Source organism: Myotis lucifugus, unplaced genomic scaffold (assembly GCF_000147115.1).
Source record: "Myotis lucifugus unplaced genomic scaffold, Myoluc2.0 scaffold_9, whole genome shotgun sequence".
Lineage (NCBI taxonomy): Eukaryota > Metazoa > Chordata > Mammalia > Chiroptera > Vespertilionidae > Myotis > Myotis lucifugus.
In genome coordinates, this window is record NW_005871057.1 from 546,815 (window position 1) to 563,801 (window position 16,987).

The 16,987-nt window shown below is 42.7% G+C and overlaps 1 protein-coding gene across 4 annotated transcripts in view; it reads right to left on the minus strand.

Moving 5' to 3' along the window:
• NAP1L1 (nucleosome assembly protein 1 like 1) overlaps positions 1 to 448 on the minus strand; it is a 33,871-nt gene extending 33,423 nt beyond the window's left edge. For 3 of the 4 annotated variants that reach the window (XM_023749741.1, XM_006083944.3, XM_014451417.2), the window contains exon 1: positions 318 to 447. The gene's annotated coding sequence lies outside the window, so the exon portion shown is untranslated. Of the gene's footprint in view, positions 1 to 317 lie in introns of all 4 variants that reach the window. The other variant, XM_023749739.1, reaches the window with a different exon arrangement.
• Between the last annotated feature and the right edge of the window lie 16,539 nt (positions 449 to 16,987).

Consider the following 16,987-nt stretch of genomic DNA (forward strand, 5'->3'; position numbering starts at 1 on the left):
CCACGCGGAGAAGCCGGTGGCGCTCGGGGTCTCGCGGCGGCGCCGGGCACGGCACCCGACCTCTCGCAGGCCGCACCAAACCCCGCGCCTCCTCAGCCGTATCCGCAAAGAGGCGCAGGGCTGATCCCTGGGCACTCTCTGGCGATGGAGTCGACACTCGGCAGACGGCCCCAGCTCTGTCCTCGCACAACGAGCCGGGAGCCGCGGACTCCTCTCCGCAGCCCCGCTCAGGCCCCCGTCTCTCCGATCCTCCCCTCCGCGCCGACCGCCCGGCCGACATCCCGTCCCCCCTTCTCGTTCAGGCCCCCATCCGTTACCGATGGCGAGCACGGGGCGCCCGGCGGCCGGAGCTGCGCAGTCCGTGACTCAGGGCAGCGGCGGGAGGAGCAGGAGGCGGCGCTGCGAGCAGATGGCGCTAAAAAAGACCCGAGAGCCCGCCGCTCGCGCTCATATACAATTAGCGTCAGCACGTAGGGCCACTCCGCCGCCCTCCCCCCGGCCTCGCCGTCGCCTAGCAACGCGAGCGGGAGGCGGGCCCAGGACGAGTCGCTTAGCAACAGAACCGTCCTTCTTCGCTAACGACCTCCCAGCCCTCGGCGCGCAGCTCGGGTTCCCCGGCTCCCGCTTCCGCCCCCTACTACGCCCCGGGCCGTGTCGCGTTTTATCCGCTGCTCTGGAAAAGGACATTTCAGCCCTTTTCGTTCCCGGGGAAGGCCTCGAGCTTCGCGTCTCGTCCCTAGGCGCCTCGCTCCCCTTGGCGTGATGCTGGCAGAGGATGAAGGGGAGGGAGGAGGGCAGCCGTCGGGTCCGGCTCGCCCCAACGTGATGGGAGCGCATTTTGGTTCCTAATTCCTGCGTCTCCCTTTCCCGGGTAACCATTTTCTCCCCCCAAAGAACAACAGCGCTTCCCTCCTGACGCCCTCAGAGGCGGCTTCTACCGGTTTTGCGTCTCCTGAGAGTGGATCTCGGTGGCTCCCACGGGTGCCCCTCATCCCAACTTCAGCATCCTTTCACTTGACTGGTTGTCCCTCATGTTTGCTTCAGCTCTTTTGGTGGAGGAAAGAGGCACGCGTTTGTGTTTTCTCTGGATGCTTTTAATGAGAATAGACTCGGTTCATCTTTCTGAAAAAGGAAATCCCCTGTAAATGCTCAAGACTGCCGAACGGCTGGGGCTATTTTTCCACTGATGTTGGATTGGCCAAGAGTCGCTCTTGAAGCAGTGGTTCTCAAAGTGTGGTCCGGGTTCCCAGACGCTTTCTAGGGGGGAGGTCAGATGTAAAAACGCTTAGTAAAAAGTTAGTTGCTTTTTGCACGTTTATTCTCACAGTGGAGTTTCCCAGAGGCTACCTGACACGTGATATGGAAACATGGAAAACAAGCAAATGTTACCACGCAGTCATCTGCTGTGAAAACAGACATTCGAGAGATTTGCAGAAATGTGCAACAATGTTCTGTAAAGTGGTTACTTTTGTCAACTAATGATAGTTGGGGCTCATTCAAGCCAACAGGAACTCCAGTGTGGGGTTGGTGAAGAGGAAAACTTTGTGCCAACAGCTCAATTGTGACAGCATTGGAGCAGCTCAATTATGAAACAGCCCCGGCGAGGCCTCTCCAGCCGGGCAGCGCTGTTGTGCCCCGGGCAGGTGCCCTCGGCTGCGCCTGCTCTGCAGCACAGAACCTCAGTCTCGAGTCTTTGGTGGGAGGAAGGTGTGCGGTCCAAGCCACTGGGGATCTTATTTATAGAAGTCCCTGCCCCTGGCCTCTGATTGGGCCACCCTCGTGTAAATGGGATCCAACTCCTGAGTGTGATTGGTCAGAATGGAGCTGCTCTGATTGGCCAGTGAGGATAGAGCAGCGCTGCTCTGACTGTAGAAGGGAAGTCTCAGTCCTATAGATTAAAATGGGAACTTTGTCAGAGTTGGCTCAGAACTGGAGGCAGGCATGTCAGTGCTGGAGGCAGGCAGTTGAGCTGGGGTTTGCCTGAGGGAGCCCCTGTTTAGAAACCACTGCTAGGCTCTGCTTTTAAATTCGAGCCCAGTCAGTCACCGGGAGCACTTAGTAGGTATCTTCTTTTTTAGGGTCAACACTTTTCCTACAAAAGATTCTTTCATTTTTAATTGGTTCATTGTTTTAAATAAGAAATAACTATTCTTAAAATGTCTTTGTTTTATTTTCTAATGTGATAAATATCAGTATCTGTAATGCACATAAAAGTTCTTTGGGGTCCTGAAACCAAAATGTTTGAGAACCTCTTCTCTAAATGTTGCATTCCTTGAAACTTCAAACTGCCTAGAGTTATCTATTGTAACCCTCACATTTAGCAACTATCTCTATTCCATTTGAGAGTATACAGTTTTTTTTCCCTTGACACTCCCCAGTCTCATTGAAATTAGTTGCTTTTCCCACTCTATGCTACAGATGCCTCAGTTTATCCATTCATTTTGGTTTTTCACATGTGATTCTTTTGTTTTTCTCAATCTTTATTTTTATTGTTTTAACCTTTTTTTCAGCCTTCTTTATGTACATCCTACTCAACAATGATGTAAGGCTAACAAGGATTATAATGACATCAGTAATGACTCCTCATGAAGAATCCACAATACATAAACTAGATGGACCAGTGCCCAATATGTACATACATTTGGCACTATTTTCAGTGGAGGTCTCAAGAGCACTGCATTTTAATCAAAGCTATGCACAATGCAAGGTAATTCACATATTAAAAATGAACTAAATAGCTTTCTCTTCCTTTCCATAAACCTTTTTGGTGGTAGAACAACGTCTGAGACCAAACTGAGTAGTTAGCCTTCATGATGGTTTCTATCCCACTCCAGGGGGCCCCCACCAATTTCAGGCACTGACCTAGTGCCCCAAATTTCTGATGCTTCAACTCCCAACCCCAGGTTTAAGAGCTAGTCTCCCTCTCTCTCTCTCTCTCTCTCTTCTCTCTCTCTCTCTCTCTCTCTCTCTCTCTCTCTCTATATATATATATATATATATATATATTCCCCTCTTCTCCAGCATCCTCCCCCAGCTTTTTCCTCCCTTTCTTTCAATGTATCCTAGTCAATCTAAAAAAAATTAAACAATAACAAATTGCTAATCATGCCTTTTAATGTGATCTTTTGAATCACAGTTTGTAAGTCTAAACCTCTGCCATTTAAGTCCAGGGAAGGCCAAGCATTTATGCATTCATTAAACAAATATTTATTTCAGGAACAACTTGAGACACTGGAAATACGGCATTGAACAAGAAAGACAAGATTTTTGATTTTTAGTGAGCTTATGTTTTAGTGAAGTTGGGCAAGTGGCAGACAAGTAATGAAATAATTGTAGATATCAGTAAGTGAAAGAGCTATGAAGAAAATAAAATGAGACAAAGGGGTAGAAGATGAATAACCTAAAGTAAGCTTTGCACATTGACCCCTCTTAGATCCCCAAGTCACACAACGTAGTTAACACGTGTAATTACTATAAATGGTGGCCCTGGACACTGATCTTGGACTATGCTAAACTTTTGGTTTAAAGTTCCTTTTTTTTCATCCCTCATTATTTTCACTTGATAGATTTTTTTTACAGCATTGTAACCTAGTCGATTAGAAGTATGGCTTTGGAAGTCAAACAGCCCAGGTTTGTCCCTATTTTGTTGTGAAATTTTAAACAATATGTAAGTTGCATAACATGGTACCTGACTTATAATAAACACTAAGAGTTAAACATTATAAACCTCTTACTAAGGTTACTGTATTTGTTTTTGCTTTATTTAAAGGTTGAGGGACCTTCCCTGAAGTCTTCTAATAGTATCTAACACTGTTTTTGTGAAATATTTTATCAAAAGCTATATTTTCACAAATTTTTATTTATTTTTAATTGATTTCAGAGAGGAAGGGAGAGAGACAGAGAGATAGAAACATAAATGATGAGAGAGAATTATTGATTGGCTGCCTCCTGCACGCCCCCTACTGGGGATCGAGCCTGCAACCTGGGCATGTGCCCTTGACTAGAATCGAACCCGGGACCCTTCAGTCCGCAGGCCAACACTCTATCCACTGAGCCAAACTGGCTAGGGCCACAAATTTTTAAACATATTTTCCTGAGCTGAAAGAATCTACATCAATTACCACAAAAGTAGTATAACCTAAATTTCTAAATTGGATACAGATACTGAAGAGATCAACCAGACAAGCCAATAACAAAGACAATATTTTAAATGTGCTTGTGTCTGTATTTCAGCCCCTAAATAATAGGAAAGTACATAGGGTTGAAAGTCAGACAGGCATACATTCATCCCAACACTCTGACCTTACACAAGTACTTATGCACTCTGACCTTGGGTTTCCCCATTTGTAAAGTGCATTAATAATTCTAATAACGGCTGCCTCTTCATTAACATGAAACAGAGAAATATGTAAGCCTCCAGAGCAATGACTTTCACTTATAGTACTGAATAAATGTTTATTTTCTCCCCTCCCAATAAATAAGTATGCAAAATGTCTAATTGCAAGAACAATAATTGTAATCTAAAAACGACACAAGTATATTTAAATAACTGATATCGTAGTTTTGAACCTAGTTGGTTTTATTTTTTCCAAATTGTTATATAAATGCAATCAATCTAAATTCATAAAATTATAAAATCAACCTAAATTCCAGTGGAGAATTGTGAAAAAGTTGCCTTAAATTTCTCCCTCTATATCCAAAGAAGGATAAATAGGTTTTTTTTATTTGAAAATATCTTTATTTTGCTGTCATTTTTTATTGAAAATTTTATTTAAACAATTGAGGATTCACATGCCATTGTACAACATAACACAGAGAGATCCACCTAAATTTTACCCAATTTACAATGGTAACAACAATCCACAACCTTATTCAGATTTCCCCAGTTTCACTTGGATCCACATATGTGTGTGTGTTTAGTTCTATATAATGTTATCACATGATAAGTTTGTGTATCTGTCATGACAAGCAAGATACAGAACCATTCCATCACCACAAGAATCTCTGATGTTGCCCTTTTATGATGATTGGGGTTTTTTCCCTAATTTATATGCCAGATATGGTCCTACTGTCCCAGATTTTACTTTTTTCCTTGTTTCTCACAAATAGACCACTTAGGCACAGAATAGGTCATTCCTCAGTGTGGATTTTCAGTATTTCTTACCTGAACTATTTGCAATAGCCTTGCCTTTAGTCTCCCTAATATCGATCTTTTATTCCTCTCTAATCTATATTGCCAAAGTTATGGTTCTAAAATACAAGTCTAACCCTATCTGTTTTGGCTCAGTGGATAGAATGTTGGCCTGCAGACTGAAGGGTCCCGTGTTTGTTTCCAGTCAAGGGCTTATACCTCTGTTGCAGGCTCCCCCCAGGCCTGGCCCTGGTCAGGGTGCCTGCAGGAGGCAACTAGTCGATGTGTTTCTCTGATTTTCCCTCTTTCTAAAAATTAATAGGAAAATATCCTTGGGTGAGGATTAAAAAATAATAATAATAACTAAAAAAAGTCTCTATAACAATAGTGTCAACAATAAAAATTTAAAAAATAATAATAAAATACAAGTCTAATCAAGTCTACTTTTTAAGAAAACCTACAATGGCACTTGGTCTACATGACAATATAAGGTCTATAAAGCCCATTCCAGTCTGAAGCCATCTTATTTTTCTAGCCACGTAATCCCACTACCCATTGTCATGAACCCACTTTTTATGACTTTGAACTATTCACCAGACCCTTAACATGCCAAGTGTTTTTATGCCCTCTGCTCTTCTACTTATCCTTAGACACCTAGTTCAAATTTTTATCTTCTCTGGGGAACCTACCCTAACACATAAAGGCATAGCTGGCTGCACACTTTTATCTGTTTTCAGGCAACTTTTTTATGTATATATGTATGTATGTATGTATATATGTTTCCATGTTTCCTTCTCCTTCAGCATACACTATACTAGATTATTAATTGCTATAGGTAAGTGTCCTTTTTTTGTATACCCCTGACTTAGACAGTGACTAAGCAGGGCAAGGCCTTCAATAAATATTTATTTGAAAGAATGAAATGAAAGGAAAAAAGCAAGGAAGAAAGCATTGGGGGAGGGGGAGGGAGGGAGAAATCCTCTGTTGAAAATACATTTATCATGGAATCTATGTTTCATAGAGAAAATTTGACAATCTAACCTATGCAAGAATACTTTTGGGTATTATTTGGAGACAATTGGAGTGTCCATTATTGGGAGAATTGATAGTGAAATGTGGTGATTGCACACAAGTTGATGTATTGATTCCCAAGACTTCAATAATAAGAGTTATAACCAGTTCAAATAATAATGTTTGAAAGTCCAAGTGGGCTTTGTCTTTTCAGTATCAAAAATGAGCACTAGAGGAGAATCCTAGCTCTTTTCTGCTGCTAATCGCTTTAATGGCTCTAATGTACTAGTAAAAGGTAGAAAGAGGTATTTTACTTTCATTTCCCCAATTTTAGTGATATTTTATTAGCATAATAATTATTTCACTTGTTCAGGTGTGAGTGTTTTTGTTTTTATATTCAGTTTGCTCTTATGACATTTTTAAGCTTCTGAAATACTTATCAAATTTCACCAGAATCACCAATAACAAACACTGATTTTTGTGGGCAAGCCCATTTTGATTTATAATGACATAGCATTTTTCACATCTACAAGTTAAAACTTGGTTCACATATCAAAAATTATTTATCACTGCTGAGATATAATTTTTTGGTGAATTTAGGACACCTTCCTTTATGGACAAGGAAAGCAAAGGAATCCATTTATTTGTTGGGTTCTAAATAAAACCTATTTTCCCTGCCTGAGTTTCAGATCAATTGAAAGGAAGCAGGCAAATGGAAATCAAAATAGCACTTTCGTCCCAGCCGCTTTGGCTAAGTGGATAGAGCATTGGCCTGGGGACTGAAGGGTCCTAGGTTTGATTCCAGTAAAGTACACATCCCTGGGTTGTGGGCTTGATCCCCAGTAGGGGGCGTGCAGGAGGCAGCTAATCAATGATTCTCTCTCATCATTGATGTTTCTATCTCTCTCTTCCTTTTCCTTTCTCTCTGAAATCAATAAAAATATATTAAAAAATAAAGAGCACCTTTCTTGCAGATACACTAGGTGCAGTGGCTTCATCTCTGACTAACAGCACAGACCCCTCTGTGCCCACAGCGAGGCAGAATGCAGACCTGCCCAGTTCTTTCTCCCAGGCGTGCACCCCAATCAGACACATCACTCTTTCTGCCCTGGGGATAAAAAATTCAGATGGAAAGAGTAAAGAGTAAACTCACACAGAAGCCTCTGGTCAGGGAAATGGAGGCCCCTCTATAATAGTCTCTACTACCTTCTCTTCTTCCCAGTTCATCCACATAGCTAGCTAATCCTGGACCCAGACCCAGGTCATAGGATTTCAGAAAAGTGACCACCATACTATGCCCCAGAGGTGTGTGGTTAAATGAAGTAATCCCATTTAAATTCATTGAGTGGGCAGTTAGGGAAGAGGCAAAAAAGGCACCTTCTGGGATTCAGGAGATTTAGACAAGGTTGCAACAGGGTTACCAACTTGTTGCTTGGCCATGGTCAAGTCATTACATTCTTTATTACTTAGTTTGTTCATCTGTAAAACCAGTTTAGCAAATTCTGCCATTCTACTACCTAGACTAGAGGATCAAATGCGCTAATACATAAAAGCACTTTGAACCAGCATTATGTTATAGTAAAAAAAAAAAAAAAGACAGTTATTATTTGGGATGAAACCATTCTATATAATAAAATAGAAACATGTAAATTGACCGTCCCTCTGCTATGCTCACCAGCCAATCAGGAGTGAGTATGCAAATTAACCCGCAAAGATGGCAGGTTAATTTGCATACAAAGGCACCAGGCAGAGAGAAGAGTGGAAGAGCCGGCAGAGAGTGGAGCAGCTTGGGGAACTTGGCTTCCCAAGCCGCCAGACGGAGAGCAGAGAGGGAGAGCTGGCAGCTTGGAGGACTTGGCAGAGTGGGAGGCTGTGAGCAGGAAGGGAAAACCAAGAGCACGGGGAGCACCAGGAATGCTGGGAATCGTAGTTATGGTGGCAGGCAGATCTCCTAGTTATTTCAATAATCAACCTTCCTAATGCTGCGACCCTTTAATACAGTTCCTCATGTTGTGGTGACCCCCAATTTCATTGTTGCAAATTGAACATAATTAAAGCATCGTGATTAATCACAAAAACAATATGTAATTATATATGTGTTTTCCGATGGTCTTAGGCGACCCCTGTGAAAGGGTCATTAGACCCCCAAAGGGGTCATGACCCACAGGTTGAGAACCGCTGTCCTAGACACTAGAGTAAAGTGAGCCTGGAGCAAGTTACTGTTGCAGTGGGGGATGGAGGGAAAGCAAAGGTGAGAGACATAAGTAAAATCAGAGTGTCTAGGTAAAATTAAAGGGAAGATATCCTAAAACTTCCTGGAAATCTCCATCAATGAAGCAAAGAAAAAAAATTCCTCTATTATTCTGTTAGCAACAAATCAAACTGGGTTGGGGGGGTCTCAGACAATTCGCTCATATGATTCCAAAGACAGACAGATACTCCCGGATTGGAGAGGGCTCCCCTGAGGGCTCCCAGATTGGAGAGGGTGCAGGTCGGGCTGAGGGACCCACCCCCAGTGCATGAATCTTCATGCACCAGGACCCTAGTTATTTCAATAATCGTAAATAAAATAGGGAAACCAGACTTTTTCTGAATGTTTACATTTAAAAAGCAGATGCTTTAGAGCCTAGCAGAGGTGGATTTAAATCCCAGAGCCCTCCACTCACTACCTTGAAGAGGATCAGAATATGCCACCCCCAAATATGCCACTTTGGCATAAAGGTTATTTTGAGGGGAAAGGAATTGGAAGTCAACAGAGGCAGGAAGAGTTCTCTGCCCTCCCCTCATTGCCTCAAAGCAGGATATAAATTTCCCCTTGAGGAAGGTGGCCTCCTATTAGGGAGAGAAGAGGGACGCCTATCATCAAAGACAGGCAAGACGAACTTGCATAAACAGGCCTTACTGAAATAGCCCTTAGCTTCCATTAGTTTCTCCCACATATTTCCTAGTCATTTCCCCACAATTTATCATCCCTTGAAGCCAAAATCCTCTCCCTTGTTTAAGCTCCTAAGTATAACTGTTGCTTTGAGTTTCACTTATTTTCTGTAAGCTCCTGTGCACGCTAAGTATTAATAACAATTGCGAGCCTTTCCTCCTGTTAATGTCTTTTGTTAGTTTCATTCCCAGGCCAGCATGCCCTGAACCTAAGAGGGCAGAGGAAAAGTTTCCCTCCCGATAACCTCCTTCTGAATTTGTGAATAATGATATGTTCTTTACCTAATAGGGTTTTGTGAAAATTATATAAACGACCTATCCCACAATTTATTCAGTGTTAGTTCCTTGTTCTTGTTCTAATGTAGGGAATGACCCTACCTACCGAAGCCTGTATCTTCTTATCAAGTGGTTTTTATGTGAATAAACCTTTTGACTGAACCATGGAAAAGTTGGCTTTTTGGACTAGTTTGTATTTTTGTTAATACTTGGTTAAATGACTAATTAAATAAATATGATTCCGTGATTCATCATTAAAGAAAAAAGTACTAGCCATCTCTGTTAACCCTTAATAGCTGTCTTGAGTACCTGAATTTTTAAAACATTAGTTTTTATTAAAATAATTTACCTGTGTAGCAAGGAGTCTGCTTCTAGCAATAGCACATAAATATATATTGATCATTAGTCAGTCATTCAACTAACAAAGATTTATTAAGTAATTGCTATGCTTAGATGTTGAATTTTGTAATGGTAGAGACACAATTTTATGATCTAGTTGAGAATATATCCCAAATAAATATAATAGAAGGAAGAATGTACTATCACAAGGGACAATAGTCTATGAAAGTTACAAAACCTAATGCCTCAATTATTTCACCTGTAAAACAGAAATAACATGTTTGATCCCATAAAACTGTGAAAATCATTGTACAAGATAACGAAGTTGAAATGAGAAGAATGACCTCCATACCCACAGACCAGGTAGCCTTGATGGAGACTATTATTTACCTTTTAAATTCATTCTCCTTTCCTTCCTGGTTATATAGCTGCTCCCCTAGACTACACCCCTTAGCTTTCTGCACGTTGAGGTATGACTGTGTAACTAAGTTTTTGCCAGTAGGACATGAGCAGAAATGTCATGTGCTGCTTCTAGGATCGGGCTTTAAGACATTTGATATGCTTGTCCACGTTCTCATTGACTTTCAGCTATAGAGCCTGTCATAGAGGCTAAGCTTCTTCAACAAAAAAGATGAGGACATGCCCCAGGGGGTGATGGAAAAACCTAACAGCTACCTTGCTGCCCTAGACCACCCTCTCCATCCGGGCTGCATGACAGAGAAAGAAACTCTACCTGCTTTAAGATGCTGTGGTGTTGGGTCTCTATACGGCACTTTGATCTCATTCAAACCAATACAGCCCTGGTCTAAGAATTCGGCTGGGCCTTTACAAGCTTTCAGATGTGTTTCTGTGTAAGTAGGAACATGGCCATAAGAAGTGTCTCAGTGATGAATCTGTTTATTTCTGGAAGGTCTATGCAGATAAAACTAGAAACTGGGAGGTAAAAAGATGAAGGAAAGGAACTAACACCACTCTTTAAGCTATTATAAAACATTGATCTGTTAACGCAAAACCATTCAAACCTGTAAAGAATTTTTGTGAGTTTATTTGAGCCAAACTGTTGACAATTGCCAGAAAGCAAAATCTCAACATATTGGGATAATGCTCCGGAGAATGGTGGTTTTTCACCTTGTTTTATACATTACATTCAAAGGAGGAGACATAAGTGAGTTACATGAAATCCATTGGTGATAGATTATAGAGGCTGGAGAAAGCAAAGCAGGAAAACCTCTGGGATTGGATAAAAACTAAAATGATAGCCCTAACCAGTTTGGCTCAGTGGATGGAACGTTGGCCTTGGACTGAAGGGTCCCAGATTCGATTCCGGTCAAGGGCATGTACCTTGGTTGCGGGCACATCCCCAGTGGCAGGTGTGCAGGAGGCAGCTGATCAATGTTTCTCTCTCATGATGTTTCTTTCTCATTGATGCTTCTAACTCTCTATCCCTCTCCCTTCCTCTCTGTAAAAAAATCAATAAAATATATTTTAAAAAAACTAAAATGGTAGACACACTTCTTTTACTTAAGTGGGTACAGGATAGTTAACAGTCAACAATTAAAATGATAACAATAACAATGAAGGATGGAAACAGCCTAAGTGCCCATCAGCAGATGAGTGGATTAAAAAACTGTGGTACATCTACACAATGGAATACTATGCGGCAGTAAAAAAGAAGGAGTTCTTACCATTTGCAACAGCATGGATGGAACTGGAGAGCATTATGCTAAGTGAAATAAGCCAGTCAGAGAAAGATAAATATCACATGATCTCATTCATTTGTGGAATATAATGAACAACATAAACTGATGAACAAAAACAGATCCAGAGACAGAGAAGCATCGATCAGACTGTCAAACCTCAGAGGGAAGGTAGGGGAGGGTGGGGGTAATGGGAAGAGATCAACCAAAGGACTTATATGCAAGCATATAGGCCTAACCAATGGACACAGACAACAGGGGGGTGAGGGCATGAGTGTGGGGGATAGGGGGTAACATGGGGATAAGGACACATATGTAATAACTTAATCAATAAAAAATTTAAAAAAATAACAATGAAGGAATTTGTGGTATCTGTGCTGGCACCCAGGGCGTCTGGTTGTGCCCTGAGGGGTCCAGAAAAAGGGAAGTTACCAGTTACCCTGACATTTCAAGGATATATTTTCATAGATGCAAAAAGACAATAGGCTCAGTTAAGGTAAAGATTGACCTTGTCAGGGAAGATACTGGCCGAGGACGTGACTACCCACCATAAACTGCTTTTAGTTAAAGTTTTGATTTCAGACCGTCCTTGTGAAGTTAAATAACAAGAAATTAAATAACAAGTCTTAGAGTTTGCAAGACTTCCATGCAGGCCTTCCCTGAGCTTGTCAGGTTAGCATGTGGCCTCTTTCATCCACAGATCCAAAGTAAATGAGGTAGCATTGCAAATGATGGGCCAATTAGGAAAAAAGAGGTTTCTCTTCTTTACGAATATGCTAGATGGCACAGTCTTCAAGAACTAATATTTTCCCTTCATGTGGATGTGCGTGTGGAGGGGGCACCAGTATTTGGAGGTGGGAGAGAGAGAGATAGCAACACAGAGGCACAGAGACCCAGCAAGACAAAGACAGAGAAAGAGAGAAAAGGCCAGAGGGATTTCACATCCAATAGTTACTGTCTGGATAACTGGACAAAGAAATAAAGAGGAGGGCCTGGAATTAGCTGGTGGGAAAACCTCAAAAGGTACGCATTTGGAGTGTGTACACACATTTTGGCTGCCCTTCAGAACCTGGATTGCTGGAACATTCTCTGCAATCAGTGGGACACGACTATAGACTGCTTCCCCCCAAATTCATACATGCAAACCCAACCTCCAGTTTGATGGTAATAGGAGGTGGGAGCCTTTGGGAGGTGAGTAGGTCACGAGCTTGGAGCCCTCATGAATGGGATTAGTGCCCTTATGAAGGAGACAAACCTGTCCCCTCATCCACCTGAGAGCAGCAAGAAGATGGCAGTCTATGAATCAGGAAGCCGATCCCCATCAGACACCAAATCTACCAGCACCATATCTTAGACTTCTAAGTCTCCAGAACTATTGTTTAATTCACATGCTAGATGGTGTTTTTGTTCCAGCAGCCTGAACAGACTAAGACAGAGATCACCAACCCCACCCCACAGATATACACCTATAGGACTTGGAGTGACCAAGGTCATCATTGGCAGCCAAAGGCGGTTTCCGAATGCTATTCTGTTCTAAATAACTGAAATTCAGGGGAAGGAACACGAATCCTTGGACAAGCTCTGTAGGTAGAGGATGAGTAGGTATAAGAAGAGGGGAAACAGATGAGGAACTAGCAATACCTGCAAAGAGTCTAGAGCTGCTCCAGTCAATGCAATAGCTACTACCTGCATGCAGCTACTGAACACTTAAAATGTGGCTGGTCTGCATTAAGGAGCACTGTAAGTGTAGAATACACATCAGATTCCAAAGCCAGCACAAAGAAAGAACTTAAGATACTTTATTAATAATTTTCATGTTAATGACATGTTGAAATGATATTTTGGACATATTGGGTTAAATAAAAAATTATTAAAATTAATTTCACCTGTTTCTTTTTACATTTTTTAAAGCATGGCTGCTAAAATTTTGAAATAATATTTACAGCTTGCATGACATTTTTATGGGACAGCATTGTAGACCACCGGTCTGCAAACTTTAGTCCACAGGCCAAACACAGCCCAGTGCTTACTTTTGTAACTAGTTTCATTGGAACACAGCCAGGTCTATTTGTTTGCCTATTGTCTCTGGTGGTTTTCCCTACAAAGGCAGAGTTGAAATGTTGCAAAAGAGACAAACTGTTCAAAACCTAAACTATTTACTATATGGCCATCTACAGAAAAAGTTTGCCAACCTCTGGTATAGACTAGAAGAAAAGTCACATTTAATATACAGTTGAAAATTATTTTCCCTTGAATCCTATAATTTCTTTTAGTAACCTTAACTTTAGTTAAAGCCTAACACAACTATGCAGGCTTAGACAATAGAGAATGTGAGCCCTGCCCCTGCCATTTACCCTTCTGTAGGCATTTGTGTAGAAGCAGCTGCATCCTATCAAGGAATTTAGGAGGGGACCAACATCAAAGTATGTGAGTGAGTGAGTGTGTGTGTGTGTGTGTGTGTGTGTGTGTGTGTAGGTGATGTGAGTCCTGTTTGAACTGAAAATGATAGGGAGGAACCCCATGCTGACAAAGAATTCAAAAGAAAAATCTTCAAAAACAAACTTTCAATTATTTATAGTAGAGGTCCTCAGTGTGGCTAGTAATCTGGGGTGGGGGTTGGGGTGCACTCTCACTAATGGATTACACACTACACACAGGACAGAAAAGTATCCTGATTAAAGGGTGGAGAGGTGTGGGCTTGTAGTCCTGGTTCTGCCAGTTACTCGCAATCCTCCTCACGAGTTGTGAGGATGAAATGAAATCCTCACATGCTTAAGTGGCTTGCATACTATCTGGCACATATCAAGCATTTAGAAGCTTATTATGTTATAAACAAAACTAGAGGCCCAGTGCACAAAATTTGTGCACGAGGGGGGTGGTCCCCTCAGCCCAGCCTGCACCCTCTCCAATCCAGGGATCGGGTCTAAACTGACAGTCGGACATCCCTCTCACAATCCTGGACTGCTGGCTCCTAATTGCTCACCTGCCTGTCTGCCTGGTCGCCCCTAACTGCCCCCCCTCTGCTCTGCCAGCCTGATCACCCCTCACTGCCTCTGTATGCCAGCCTGATCGCATCTAACTGCCCCCCCTGCCAGCCTGGTCTCCCTTAACTGCCCCCCGCTGCCAGCCAGTTTGCTCCCAACTGCCCCCTCCCTGCAGGCCTGGTCACACTTTACTGCCCCCCTGCTAGCCTGGTCGCCCCCAACTTCCCCTCTCTGCCAGCCTGGTCACCCCCAACTGTCCCCCCCCCCGCCAGCATAGTCACCCCTAACTGCCCCCCCCACTGGCCTGGTCACCCCTCACGGCCCCCCCGCTGGCCTGGTCACCCCACGCAGCCTGCTGTTCAGTCGTTTGGTTGTCCCTCACTAACCCCCCTGCTGGCCTGGTTGTAGGCAGCCATCTTGTGAGGGTGTGAGGGTTAATTTGCATATTGCCTCTTTATTTTATAGGATACTGGTCAATTTAGAGAGAACGAAGTAGAAATACTCTTAATTTTTTAAAGATAATAGCAATTTTGGAGAAAACTGGAAAACCACAAGGAGGAAATGTAGTTTGTTTTTTGTTCCTACATCCTGACTTAATAAATTAAATCCAACTGTGTCATAACAGATGGTTCCTTTGCTCTTGGATGGTGCTGTTGATCCTGTCTCTCTGTCCTTCTGCCTGAACACCTAGGTCTGCAGAAGGGATGGTATGATGAGGACGAGCCCTATGTGAAAATGCTTTAGATTTTCTAAAAGAGTCCCACTTTCTGAAATTCTCCCTCTCCTCCACTGGCCTCCTATGAGAGGTTATACCATTTCTATCATGCTGATGAAATGGAATCTTTGGACTGGAATACGCGGTGTTCCCCTGGGCAGACTGATTCCTGGGCTCTTGTCTGTGGAAATTGAAGAATGAATCCACGGACAGAGGTGGTATAGCAAAGGGTGGAAATTTATTAAAGAATAAGTACAGACTCCCATGTGGGAAGGGGGAAGAGTCCCACTGACTTCCTTTTCCCTACGGCTTGTAAAGGCTGCAAATCTTTGTGCCTTGATATCCCCTCTGATTGGTCACTATTCCCTTAGACTAGTAACTCCTGGGCTCAAAGGTTGAACCTCACATGGGACATGTAAGGTTCTCCCCCCACTCCTTCCTTATTGTTTTCCTATTCCCTTTGGGCTTTCTTCTTCTCCTTCTGGATGAAGGGCTTCCTTCCCTTTATTTTGTAAATATAGACCTTTTGCTGTTCCCAGCTCCCTCATTCTATGGACATGTACCTGTTGCAGCTTTTCAGCTTCCCTATTCTATGGAAATATACCTTCTGCTGCTCTGCAGCCCTGTGTTTCTTCCATGGTCCCCCTCATTTCTAAAATTTCTAATTTTTCCTAAAACCTATCTTTTTCACCCCTAAAAATTCCTGTTTCACTGAAGCCCACCTCCCATTTCCCCCCAGTGTAATAGACTCCAGATGGTCACTGCTGCAGTACATCCAAGGAGAAGGAAAGGAGAGACTCAGGTATTTATTTTGTTGTATATGTTTTGGGAGTGTGTGTGTGTGTGTGTGTGTGTGTGTGTGTGTGTGTGTGTGTGTTTGGTTGCTTGTTTTCCTGCTATTGAAACTTGATTTGTTGTCTATTTCTAATTAAGGGAATGATTCAGAACCCTCTTCTTTCTTCTTTGAGGCTTGGGCTATTGCTCTTCTCTCTCTCTCTCTCTCTCTCTCTCTCTCTCTCTCTCTCTCTCAGTGGGTGTGAATCTGATGTATGTATGAGGCCATCGCTGTTAGAACTGTGCACTAGCAGGCATAGCTTGTTTCAACCTTATTTCTAGGTATAAAGTGCACAGTCTTCTGTCCTGAGTGCTAAAGGGGAGCTCAGCTTTGACACTCTTTCTCTGCCCCAGTTCATGAAATATATTGCCCTGAAAACCCATCCAATTCCCTGTTTATGAGTTCTGAATCTTGTCTCCCAGGAGCCAATGAGAAAGGCTCCCCTAGAGTCCTTTGAAATTCAGAACTGCAAAATTAATGACCCTATGGAAGGCCTGCATTTGACAGCACCTGGCTCCTTAATTGATAATATTCTTTCTACCCAAAGTTCCCATTCCTCTGTCCTTTTCTTGCATTCTCCAAAAGGAAAGTTAAGTGAAAACAGACTGTCTAGGCTTTGGATAAATCTCCTGAGCTCAGAGGATGTTTTGTTATTGTCCTCGGGCCTTTTGAAGAAGCTTCTCCTTTTGCAATACCTCAGTAAACTGGCTGAAGCCAGCCATCTTTTTTTTCATTTTTTTAAAATTGATTTCTGAGAGGAAGGGAGAGGGATAGAGAGATAGAAACATCAATGATGAGAGAGAATCACAGATCGGCTGCCCCTGGGAATCGAGTCTTCAACCTGGGCATGTGCCCTGACTGAGAATGGAACCATTACCTCCTGAGTCATAGGTCAACACTCAACCACTGAGCCATGCTGGCTGGGCAAGCCAGCCATCTTTTCAAGGTTGGGGATGAGGGAAGGCTTGGTCATTCAATCTCTTTGGTTGGTATCTTAAAAAAACAGATATCATTTAAAAAGAGTTTCCAGCCCCTAGCCAGGTTGGCTCAGTGGGATAAAGCATC